Here is a 12,268-nt window from a genome sequence, read left to right on the forward strand (position 1 = left end):
AGGCCAAGTGGGAATGTTTCAGTCACGGAAGACTTCCTGGAGGAGGAAAGTGTAGATCAGGGTTCAGATGGGAAAGGAATGAGGATACCAATAAAGAAGAGGGGGGGAGTGGTGCATTGGCGAGGAAGGGGAGGAAGAAAGGGCTCTTCAGAGGCTGCGTGAGTGGAGCCAAGGGAGATGAACCTGGTTTGCCTGGGGTCTGCCTTGGCGGCACCAAGTGAAATCAGTTACCACGTGCTGAGAGCCTCCTGTGTTCCAGCTTATTCATTATCCCCTGTAGTTCTCACAGCCACCCTGACAAGTGCATTTCCATTCTTGTGTCCAAAAGAAAGAGTTACTTGAGGCCCAGAGGCCTTAGTCCCCACTTCGGGCCACACGTTGGGTTTGCCTGGCACAGAAACCCGTGGCTGGGGCTGCCTGCAAAGCACGTCTTGCCTTCCATCCTAGTTCAGGTCGTCCTGCCTCCCCACATGTGTAGTCAGGGTTAGAGAGTGGGATGAGACCGAGCGGATGGCCAGCAGGCAGTGGAACAGAAACCTTCCTCACAGCCTAGTGAGGAAAATGGGTGGAAGGGTATTCTCTCTGGAGCGAGGCCTCCAATGACTTTCCCAGGGTGGATGGTGGGACCTCATTGGGGATCACATTGTTTTCTGGGCTGTGGACTCTGGGGAGGGGAGGGAAAGAGGGCAGCTCAGGTGTGGGTTTGAGCCCTGGATTAAGACTGCCAGTAGTCCACTAAAGTCCCATCTGTCCTTGTTGCATGAGGGCAGAGAGCCTCCCAGCTGGATACTCCAGTTCCCAGCTGCCCTTGCTGCAAGGTGTGGCCAGAGCGGAATATGAGCCGAGTAATATCAAAGCCGTAAGATGCTGGGTAAGTTCTCCTTTTTATGAGCTCAACCAGATGCACCTGAGCCTGAGCTTTGACTGCAATTGAGGCGAAATCCCCAAGAGGGGGCAAAGCCACAATCTGATTGGAACCCAAGTTCCTGACCGACCAAGTGGAGCAGAGCTGCCTGCTGTCCAGAACTGCTCGCTTCCCGACTGTTCCGTGAGAAATAAACTTGTTTTCTAGATGTGACTGTGTTTTGGACCCTTCTTGTTATAGCAGCTTTGCCATCATCCTTTCTATTATACTTTCCACACAGATTTGTCAGTTCAAACCCACCAGCTGGATTACATCAGAGCATGGAATAATTATAGTGACATTTATTGAGTGCCAGAGATTACACACATTATTTAATATTATTATCCTCATGACAGTCTTCTGAGATAGGCATCACTATTATTTCAATATACAGATGAGAACACTGAGGCCCAAAAGAGATAAGTGACATGTCAATGGACACATAGTAGGTGGTAGACCTGGGATGCCAACCCACAGAGCGTGCAGAGCTTAAACCCTTCACCATGGGACAAATCTCTTCTTGAGGGCAGAGATGTAAAGGACCTTGGAGATCATGCTATGCTTGGCCAAGCCTCTTTATAGTCACCACAGGGCCTGGGCATCTCCCACCCTCATTTCAACCCAAGAAGTTTGGCAGACACCATGTTAGATGTTGGGTTGCTACACAGGTTTTATTTGAGGAAAGGACCACACACTAGAACCAGTTTGAAAACCCCTGATAATTTCAACCCTCCCCCATTTTTTTATTATAATGAAGCTAAGAGAGAGGAAGTGACTTTTAAAAAAATCCTCACTTAAGGATATGTTTTTATTAATTAGAGAGAGAGAGAGAGAGAGAGACATTGATGCGAGACACTGATTGGTTACCTCCTGAAGCACTCAACCAGGGATGACACCTGAAACCTAGGTATGTGCCCTGACTGGGAATCAAAGCCACAACCTTTTGGTGTCAGGACAACACTCCAATCAACCGAACCAACAGGCCAGGGCTGAGGAAGTGACTTCTTAAGGTCACACACTTAGTTTTTCTGTTGATTTTCTGAATCCAAGACAAGCTCTCTTTGTACCATATCCGCTGCCTAACCAATCCACAAGAATAAAAATAACCCAAACCAGGCAAGGGGGCCTGTATCTCCTGGATCATGCTTTGGGATAGCCAAGTCATGATCTCCTCATTGCCCTGTGTCCCTCCAGTTGGATATCTGCCTCAAAGACCCGCCTCCCTGGGCCTGGGGAAACGAATGGGCGGCACCTTTTCTCCAGCTGCCTCCACATCTGGATGGTCAAACATGCAAAGAAAAGCCAGCGCCACAGCCAAGCTGGCCCGGATCCCTCTGACTCCCTCTCGTCTTCCCACAGCTCCCTCCTCCCTTCCTAGTAGCCCACCAGGGAGAAGGGGGAACAGTATCATAAATTTCCCCTATTTATACAAGAAGACAGAATGTTTCTTGTGCCAGAAAAAACACAGAGAGGGAGCTGTCAGGGGAGAAGGGACCCAGCTCCACACCGCCTGGGGACAATTCATCTTCCCCAGCCATGCCCTCGGGGCTGCCATAACACTGCCTGTGACCCGCAGGCTTTGGCTTGGGGGGCAGCCAGGACCCGCAGTGTCTGGGCTTTGTTTCTGATGGCCACCTTCCTGCTCCATCTCAACTGCTCCCCCCCCCCACTCTCTTTTTTTAAAAACACATTTCTTGAGATAGAATTCACACACCATACAATTCATCATTAAAATGTAGAATTCAATGACTTTAATATATTCCTAGATATGTGCGACTATCACCACGGTTAATTTTAGAACATTGTCATCGCCTCAAAAAGAAACTCATGCCTCTTAATTATCACTCCCTCACCCTCTCCCCTCAAACTCCTTCCAGCCCTAAGCAAATCCTAATCTTTTTGTCCCTATAGCTTCCTCTAGTCTAGACTTTTATATGAAGGGAATCACATACTATGTGGTCTTTCCTGACTCACTGCTTTCATTCAGCATCATGTCTGCAGGGTTCATCCAGGCTGTAGCATGTGTCAGTGCTCATTCCTGTTTGTAGCTGACTAATAGTTCATTGTATGGCTGTTCCACATTTTGTTTCCCCATTTGTCAGTTGATAGGCATTTGGGTTGTTCCTATCTTTTGGGAATTATTATTTTTCCCTTTACTCTTCTATCTCTAGGCAGCTTGAATCATATAGAATGAGCTCTGTGGCCAAGAAGGTTTCTTTTTTTTATCCTCACCTGAGGATATGTTTATTGATTTTAGAGAGAGAATAAGGGAGGGAGGGAGAGAGAGAAACATTGATTGGTCGCCTCCCATATGCACCCTGACCAGGGATCGAACCTGCAACCTAGCTAAGTGCCCCAACCGGGAATCAAACCTGCAACCCTTTTGGGGTACAGGATGATGTTCCGACCAACTGAGCCACCTGGCCAAGGCAAGTGTGTTTCTTATATGTGGGAGCACCCAACATCCAGGAAAGCAAGGTCTTAGGTCACGTCTTCTTTTGTGTTGATGATGGTCATTAAGCTGGACTATTGCTCCCTCTGCTAAGTTACCGAGGGGGCAGCTATATAACTTCTCTCTTTTTATCAGTTGTTATTTTCGTCACTTGCTATATTATTCAGACGGGAGGATTCAGAGCCTCCTCCGGGGGGTTTAGACACACCCAAGTAGATGAATGGATGTCTTCCCACTGGGGAAGAGGTTCCCCGAGTCTGGTCCCCAGCAATCCTCCAGTATCTCACAGCTGAAGGGAGGTCTGTGGAGGCTCCAGGGTCAAGGGAAAGGTTTGTCTTGGAGGCCTGACTGAGCCCAGAATGCAGGCCTCCGGCCCCACCTCCTTGCCCGGCCCATTTCTGTCTTGCAAACTGCTTTGAGCTTCATCCACTCACTCACTCAGCAAGCGTTCATTGAGCATCTGGAGAACCCAACAGACATTGCCCCTGCCCTCATGAACCTTGCAGTTCTAGTGATGCGGGTAAGATAAATACAAGTGAGCCAAAGAATGCGAGTTGCACGAGCTCTGTAAACATTTGTTGAATGAATGAACAAATGAATACTTACTATATGCTCCAGCAAGAAAATGTAAACAAATCTGAGTAATGAGTCAGTTTCTGCAGCCACTACCCTTTCTAGCCTGGACGATAGCACTTACTTCTCCGTCCCTCAGAGGGGACGGTGTGCAGACAATGCAAAATATTAGCTAATAGCTACCATTCATTGGACCAGGCAAGTACCAAGGGACGTATGTAGCTCACCAATGTTCACCCTTTGAATTAGGTATAATTATCCCCATTTTGAGGATGAGAAAAATTGAGACTCAACAAGATTAGTAACTGTTTGAAACCACACAGGCAGCAGTACATGGCAGCACGTTGGTCCGTACTCTGGGGTGTGGATTTGTTTTCAGTCCCAGCTCTGCATGACGAGTGCATCTCCTTCTGAGGCCCCGGCGCAGAGGGAGCTGGCCACCTCCCCTGCCTGGCCCCTGCACCATCCCTTCCCTCCTGCCCAATGGCAAGGAGGGCTGAGGGAGGTGCCAGCTCCTCTCGGGGCTGGGTCCGCTGGCTGTACCTGCCTCCTGGTAGGAAGGGAAGGACCAGCTTTGCTTTCACAGTCCTTTTCCTTCCAGTCCTCGCTGTGTGGGAGAGACCACACGAGGCCTGGATGTTGTCAAGCAAAGGCCTGAACAAGCCAAAGAGCGGATGATGTTGACAAGAAGGGGACCTCCACCAGGCAGATAATCAGGAGTTGACGATTGACAGCCCGTTAGCATCCCCAGCCCCGCTAAATCAGGCCTCTGACCTGACCTTGATGACAAATAACACACTTTTAACACATTATAATTTTCACATGCGTTAGTTCACTTCTCACAGAAACAGGAGGTATCCAAGGCCGGGCTTATTACCGAAAAAGAAAGCTTGTGGGGCAAGGACCCAAGTGTCCTGCTCAATTTTATGTAATGAAATTTATGTAGGGCTTACCATAGACCATGTCCTCTGTTAAACATTTCACAACTATTAACTCATCTACTTTTCTTCACCATCGTATAAAGTAGGTATTAATATTATCCACATTTTTTTTTAAGATGATGAAACCAAGGCACAGTAATGAAGTGTCTTGCTCAAGGTCGTACAGCCGGCAAGTGGCAGAGCAGGGCCTATGAAGCCAGCCGCCTGGCCCCAGGGTCTGTGCAGAATCACTACACCAGGTGGGCTTGGCACAGTGACTCCATCGGGGAACTCCCGTTTGTTTTCCTGGTGACCCCCTCCCTTTCCCCCGCTCCCCTCAGTCTTTATGGGCCATTGGAACAAGCCAGCCAGAGCTGTGGCTCCCAAGGTGATGATCCTTCAGCTGCCTCCTTGGCACTGTCACTCCCGCCTCCCATCTCCTGCCACGGGCTCCAGTTGGGAATACCACAGGCGGTTTGCCATGGATCAAGATTTCTCCGGAGAAAGAGCTCATAGAAAGTCTGCTGTGAGAAATGAAGTCACTTTCCCCTCTTCCCTCAGCAGGAGGAGCCAAGTGAAGTCACTGCACATTTCAACGAGGGCTATCCGCGCTCGGCGCTGGCCAGTTCGCAGACACAGGTGGGCCCCTGCGTCCAGTGACTGCATGGAAACTCTGAGGTGTGGATGATTGAAATAAAACTTGTGTAGGAGACTGGTGTGTCGTTCATTCAACAGCGCTCCCTGATGTGGGCCCAGGGTGCGCACACGAGCTGTGGATAGGCTTGCTCATTCTTTTATTCACTGTCCACTTATTCATTCAGCAAATTCTGATCGCACCTAAGAGGCACTGAGCTAGAGGTCACCGATGGACAAGGCAACATTCCTGCCCTGCAGGGCTCAGGCTAGAGAGGAAGGTGCAAGCCACGTCACGGTGATTTGTATCAAATACCGAGGTAGGAGTCATTTGGCACCGCCACTTGACATCACTAACCCCAGTGCTGTCCTCCCTTAGCCTCTCCACATGCCCAGCAACCCGTCCCTCAGGCTTCTTTCTGCCTGACCCCACCTTCCTTGTGAGCTGGACCATTTATGTCAAAGAAGGAGTGTTGGATCCCCTTCCCAATTAGCCACTGCTTGGCTGTAGGCAGCGACGAAGGTGGCAGGAAGCCATGGAGATAAGGCTCCAGGTCAGGAGGGCACCCTGATGGAAGTGGGGGTTGCCTGTGTGCCCCTGTGTCTCCTGGGCCCCGAGGTTGCCCATGCCACCTACCTCGCCCTGCTCCTCACCGCTAGTTTCCAGTTGGATTTGTCCAGCAGAGGTCCTGGCAGGGAAGGGAGAGGAGCCAGGCTACGTGTTGCCTGCCCCCCACTCCCTGGCAGGGGTTGTGGTTCCCCAATGACCTATGCTTTGCTGGTGGCCCCTCCCCGGACCCCAGCTCGAGCATCAGGCTTTGGTGACACTATTTCATTTCTTGCCCCTTTAGGGCTTCCTGGAGCCTCATCAGCCCTTATTGGTTCCCTCAATTCTGTCCATGCCTTGAAAATTGTCACGTCGTGAACTCTCTTCAGGGAAGCCCTGTTGAATGTGTCATTTGTTTCCTGTTGGAACCCCAATGGGCTTGGGTGCAGAGGAGGGGTCAGAGGAGTTTGGGGCTTCAGGTTGGCGTTGTTACTCTTCTCCTCCAGGCGCTCCCAAGGGCAGAGAGAAGGTTTGCACCAGTGAAAGAGCAGCAACTCTCTACTGAGGGTTTTCCTTGACAGATGAGGAACCGCTGGCCCCAGCTCTGGAAGGGAGAATGGGGAGGCAGTGCAGGCAGGCGCTACAGGAGGACTGTGGCTGGGCCTAGGGGAGGGAAGCTGACTGCTGCTGAGGCGCACCCTGTGCTGGCCGCTCTGACAGCGGCCTTCCTAGCCCCTTAATTCACCAAGTACCTTACCCTCCTTTTATAGCTGAGGAATGTGGCTCAGAGAGGGACAGAGGGAGCAGGCAGGAGATGCATCTGCCTGAGTCGCTCAGGCAATCTAAGAGATGCCCCACTTTGTGATCAAGGATTAGCACTGGGAATCTGGAGCCACACTGATGGATGTGAATCCTGGGTCCACCTCTGACTAGCTGTGTGATCTTGCGCATGTCCCTTGACCTCGCTGTGCCTCCGTTTCCCCATCTGTAAAAGGGGGCTGATAAAGAAAACCACCTTGCTCAGGGCTGTGCAGACAGTTGGGCGAGTCTGTAGTTAGAAGGGCCTTAGGAGCAGCGCTGGGAACACCACATGTAAGTGTTAAAGATGGAGCCTCGTGCCTTCTTTTCCACCCCCTGCCCTCTTCTTACTGCGCTCCTCCCTGCCTTCTTCCCAAAGTCCTGAAAAAGAGTGACAAGCCACCGGGCAGCTCCTTGTCCAGTCTGTTGACCTCCAAGCCCTTTGTGAGCGTGACTTACCCTGTCCTGCCCCCAGAAACCACTTTTTTAGCGAGAGCACGAGGACCCGAGACACCCAGTTGCGTCACCCACACCAGGCCCTGTGCCCAGTGGGATCAGCCTTGATGCCCGCAGGATGGCCTCTTCCTCCCAGCCCCTCAACTTCCTGGAGCTGTGGGGGGCCTGGGAGCTCCTGGTAACAGCACATTAAGCCCTTGTTTGTGGGAACTTTAATTTAAACACAAATTAGAGACGGCAAATGACTCTGGCAGCCAGATAAGCTATCCCAGGAGATCAGGGAATAAGCCAAGAGAATCAGTTGAGGTAAGGCCTGACTTTAAACCCAGAAGCTTGGGCTAGGCCTGTGGTCGGCAAACTGCGGCTGGTGAGCCTCATGCGGCTCTTTGGCCCCTTGAGTGTGGCTCTTCCTAAGCCTTAGGAGTACCCCAATTAAGTTAATAACAATGTACCTCCCTATATAGTTTAAGTTTAAAAAATTTGGCTCTTTGAGTATGGCTCTTCCTAAGCCTTAGGAGTACCCTAATTAAGTTAATAACAATGTACCTACCTATAATATAGTTTGTTAAAAAATTTGGCTCTCAAAGGAAATTTCAATCGTTGTACTGTTGATATTTGTCTCTGTTGACTAATGAGTTTGCCAACAACTGGGCTAGGCGAAGGCTGGAGGTCTCAATGAAGCACCCCAGGAGCCCCACCCCAGCTGCCCCGTTCTGGGGTCCATGCCAGCCCCCTTTGCCATTCTCCATATTTTTTGCAATATTCCAACCTGATTCCTCATTCCATCCCTCCTGCCCCCACCCCACTGATTTGGAGAACACAATTTCATTACGTTGCTTCTCATGCTCTTCTGTCATCTGCTATTCTGAGAAAGTTCTACTTGTTATCTAACCTCCATCTACTGTATTACCGTTGGAGCCCAATGCATCCTGCCTAGTGGCGACTCGGGGTTTCTGTCCAGGAGGCAGGTGTGGTGAAGGTGAAATAACCGGCCGCGGAAAGACCTGGGTGCACATCTCTGGGTCAGTTTCCTCATCTGGACAACGAGTGAGTAAGAGGATCTCTACGACCCCTGAGCTCTGACTTTTCACAGGAGAATTTGCGGACAAGAACACCCCAGGAAATCTCTATTGTCGTCTATGACAGGAAGTTTCCACTGTTCTAGGAACATGGTTGGCTATTTGTAGGGGGAGAGGGGAGAGCAGTCAAGTCTGTCTATTCCTTTGTGAGGTCTCCAGGCTTTGCTCCCACCCCTCCACACACCACCCAGGCCCAGGCCCAGAGAGAGGCTGACTCTGATTCCTCCACCCCTCCACACACCACCCAGGCCCAGGCCCAGGCCCAGGCCCAGGCCCAGAGAGAGGCTGACTCTGATTCCATCAAGGCCTGCTGAGCCCAACTCGGTGGGGCTGTGGCTGCTGAGGCATCATCACTGTCCTCTGGGGTGGGAGCGACATATGTTCCCTCTGTTATAGCACCTGTGAAGGTGGCTGAGGGATGGTAACCCCCACCCTCTCCAGCTGACCTTGAGAAATCATATCGTGTCTTTTTGGGAGGCTTAGAGTGAAAGCAAAGGGGCACACCACCATAGCCCCAAAGCCCCCACCAATGGGAAGCTGCTGTCCTTCAGAGTGTGTAAAAAAAACTCTGGCTATAACAAGAGGAAAGAGGGTCAGACCACAGGCAGAACTTCCAGGTTGAGTGCTAGAGCAGACTGTGACCCCCAAAAGGAAGCCATGGTGTTGGGTCTAAGAGGATGTCTGTGAGGCCTGGGTCACGGGCAGGGATGAGGGCAGTGATCCCAAAGGCCCATGCCAGCCTGTGACTCAGGAGTCAGAAGGTCCCTATGACTGGCACAGAAGGACCTTGGCATTTTCTCTGGCCCAAGGCTCTTAGGCAGAGGTGGGCAGCTGTCATTGGGGCCTGAGGCCCAGCTCCCTTGCCCACCTCCCCCTTCCTGTGTGCCTGGCTGCCCCTAGAGCCCCAGGCCTGCCCGCCATCTGGGTAGCTCGGAGGAGAGCCCACTGCCAAGGGAGTGCCAGTGTTGATTTATAGCCCACAACCTTGCAGGCTCGGCTGTGTGCCCAGAACCTCCTTTGCTCAGGAAAGAGTCGCACCTCTTAAAGGGGCAGTGCCGAGGAATGCAGAAAAACCCAGAATGAACACTGAGGCAGGAAGAGGACCAGCGAGGACTCTGGGTGACTCATTCCCTAGGGAAGCTTCTCCGCATCCATCACACCTTCATCGCCCACTCCTCCTTTGTACACTTAGCCCAACTATAACAATTTACGTTGTTTAATGTCAGTCGCTCCTGGTCGACTATAAACTCTATGAGGGCAGGAATCAGATCTGCTGTGTTCTTCCCTGTATATGCGGCGCCCAGCACTAGCATGTAATAGAGGCTCAATAAGAACTCATCAAGCAAAATATGAATAAATAAATGAAGTTCCTTGCCCAGGAGGCTGGGGAGGACCATGTGCTTTTCCATAGTTTTTAAGACTCTGCAGCACCGACCCTCTTACCCCACCCCCACCCCCAGGATCTCTCCTCCAAGACTCTTCCACGTCTGCTGGGACCCATGGGGCCAATCTGTTACCCAGATGCACTTTCCTCCCCCCACTTTCCCTGGATCATCCCTCCTCAGGCTCCACACAATGTTCTTTTCCTTCCTCCAAGAAGCTTTCTCCAATCACCTATGGCCTCATCTCCTGATTTAGATACTCCTTCCCCACCACTTCTTAGCATGGAAGTGCTTCACTTATTCATTTACTCAGCAATATTTACTGAATGAATCTACTGCGTGCAGGGCACTGGGTGCTGAAAATTAATGAATGAACAAGAGAGAGGCATGATCCATGAACTCAGGGACCCTACGTTTCAGGGGGTGAGACAGACAAAAGAATTAAGTAAATCCTCAGGTCTCAGCTCTCAACAAATAATAAATGCAAGTTGTGATATCTGCTATGAAGAGGGCTGAGGTAATCACAGGTGGGGTGGGGTGGGAGCCATTACATTGGGCATTCAGGGAAGTGTTCTCGGAGGAAGTGACATTTGTGCTGAGATTTGAAGGGCAAGACAGAGCCCTGTGGAGTGAGGGAACAGCTTTCTAGAAGCGGCTCAGTCACCTGGGTGTGCACAGCAGAATTTCGGGGGGGGGGGGTTTTCCACACTGCCCACTCCCACTCTTCCACATTCTGAAAACTCCTATCCCTTTAGGTTAAAATCCTTGGGCAAGCAGATCAGCCTCACCTGGGAGCTGGCTAGAAAAACAGTTTCAGCGTCCCCTCTAGATCTGCTGCATCAGAATCTGCATTTAACAAGATCCCCATGTGCTCGCTTCGGCAGCACATATACTAAAATTGGACCGATACAGAGAAGATTAGCATGGCCCCTGCGCAAGGATGACACGCAAATTCGTGAAGCGTTCCATATTTTTTTTTAAAAAAAAGAAGAAAAAAAAAGATCCCCAATCATTTGTATGTACAGTGATACTTGAGAAGCACAGTCTAGGTAACACCTTAAAGGTGGAACAGTATGAGGACATCATGGAGGTGGGCAGGGTTGAGGGAGTGGTTGCTAAAAGTTTGGATTTGAATCAGAGAAGGGGTGTGAGAGTATGCATGCATTTGTGCAGGTGTCTCGTACGTGTGTGTATGTGTGTGTATCTAGCCCTCATGACCTCCAGGCCTTTTCCTTCCATGAGGGTGATTGCCTGGGGACACATCCTTACCCACCGCGACAACACCCCTACTTCTACCTTTAGCTGCAAGTCAAATGGAATCTGCCGCCTCTGGGTGGTTGGGGACACCTCTAAAGCAAGGCAAAGCAAGCAGATCCCTTGCTTCTGACCTCCGGCAATCCATTTATCTGACCTAAGTCTCATAAATGCGTCCTGATGAGCCCAATCGCTTGCTAATGGTTATGAGCTGAGACTTGGGGATTTATGGCTGAGGCCTTGGTGGCCACAGACAGGAGCTGGGCTGTGTGCAGGAGACCAGGCTCTGTGTGGCTTTAGCTCATCCATGGACCATAGCAGGACCCCACCCCCTGCATTTGGGGCAGAAAGCACTGCCCTGAGGAGGGAAAAGTGGGCTGAGGAGAGAAAGACGTCTGGCTGCAGATGCCCAGGGAAGAAGGGTGAGTGTCTGGGAAACAGGCCCAGCTTGGCTGCATGTCTATGTGTTGGGGTCGGGGGAGTGAACATTGGAGAAGTGAGCACTGGAATTGGAGCCAATCAAGATCAGGTTCAAATCCTGGGTCTGTTACTTAGTGTGTGACTGGACAAATCACTAATCTCTCTGAGCCTTGGTTCCTCATCTGTAGATGAAACTGTATGAAATAATCCCATAGGTTTCTAAGACTTAAATGAGATAAAGTTTGCAAAAGACACTTCAAATACTAATTGTGTGTATTTAAGGAGGTAAGGAGATTGGGATTCCAGTTCCAACGCTGCCACTAACTTGCTGGGACAGAGCATTGGCGCTGCCACCAGTGGCCTCACATACGTGCCCTTTCTGGGCCTCGGCGCCCACAGATGTGAGGAGGGGGCTAGGCCCAATGCTCTGCTGCCCTTCCAGCTCAGATGTTCTGTGGCTCTAACAAGGGGTCCTTGAGTTGCAAATGGAGAGTTGAAGGGCATGGCCATGCAGGGGGTGACCCTGCAACTGTGCCCTTAGGGACAACATGGGGATGGGAGCTGAGTCAGAACAGCCCCTCCCTCAATGGTGTCTTCTTGTGAGTACAACCCCCAGCAGGGTGCTGGGCACCATGTAGAGGTCTGGGACAGAGGGGTGATCAGGAGAGGCCCTGCAGAGGGTAGGGGCCAGTCTGGATTTGGTGCAAATACCTGAATCATTCATGTTGTTTGCACAAGTAGGTCTTCAAATACCTCCTCCCCTCCTTTCTCCCCACCCCTCACCCAAGACACATATGGGTGCTCTGTCAAGTCTGACCTGATAGGGAGAGTGAGCCAAATGGAATAGAGA

The sequence above is a fragment of the Myotis brandtii genome, unplaced genomic scaffold, assembly GCF_000412655.1.
Source record: "Myotis brandtii unplaced genomic scaffold, ASM41265v1 scaffold29, whole genome shotgun sequence".
Lineage (NCBI taxonomy): Eukaryota > Metazoa > Chordata > Mammalia > Chiroptera > Vespertilionidae > Myotis > Myotis brandtii.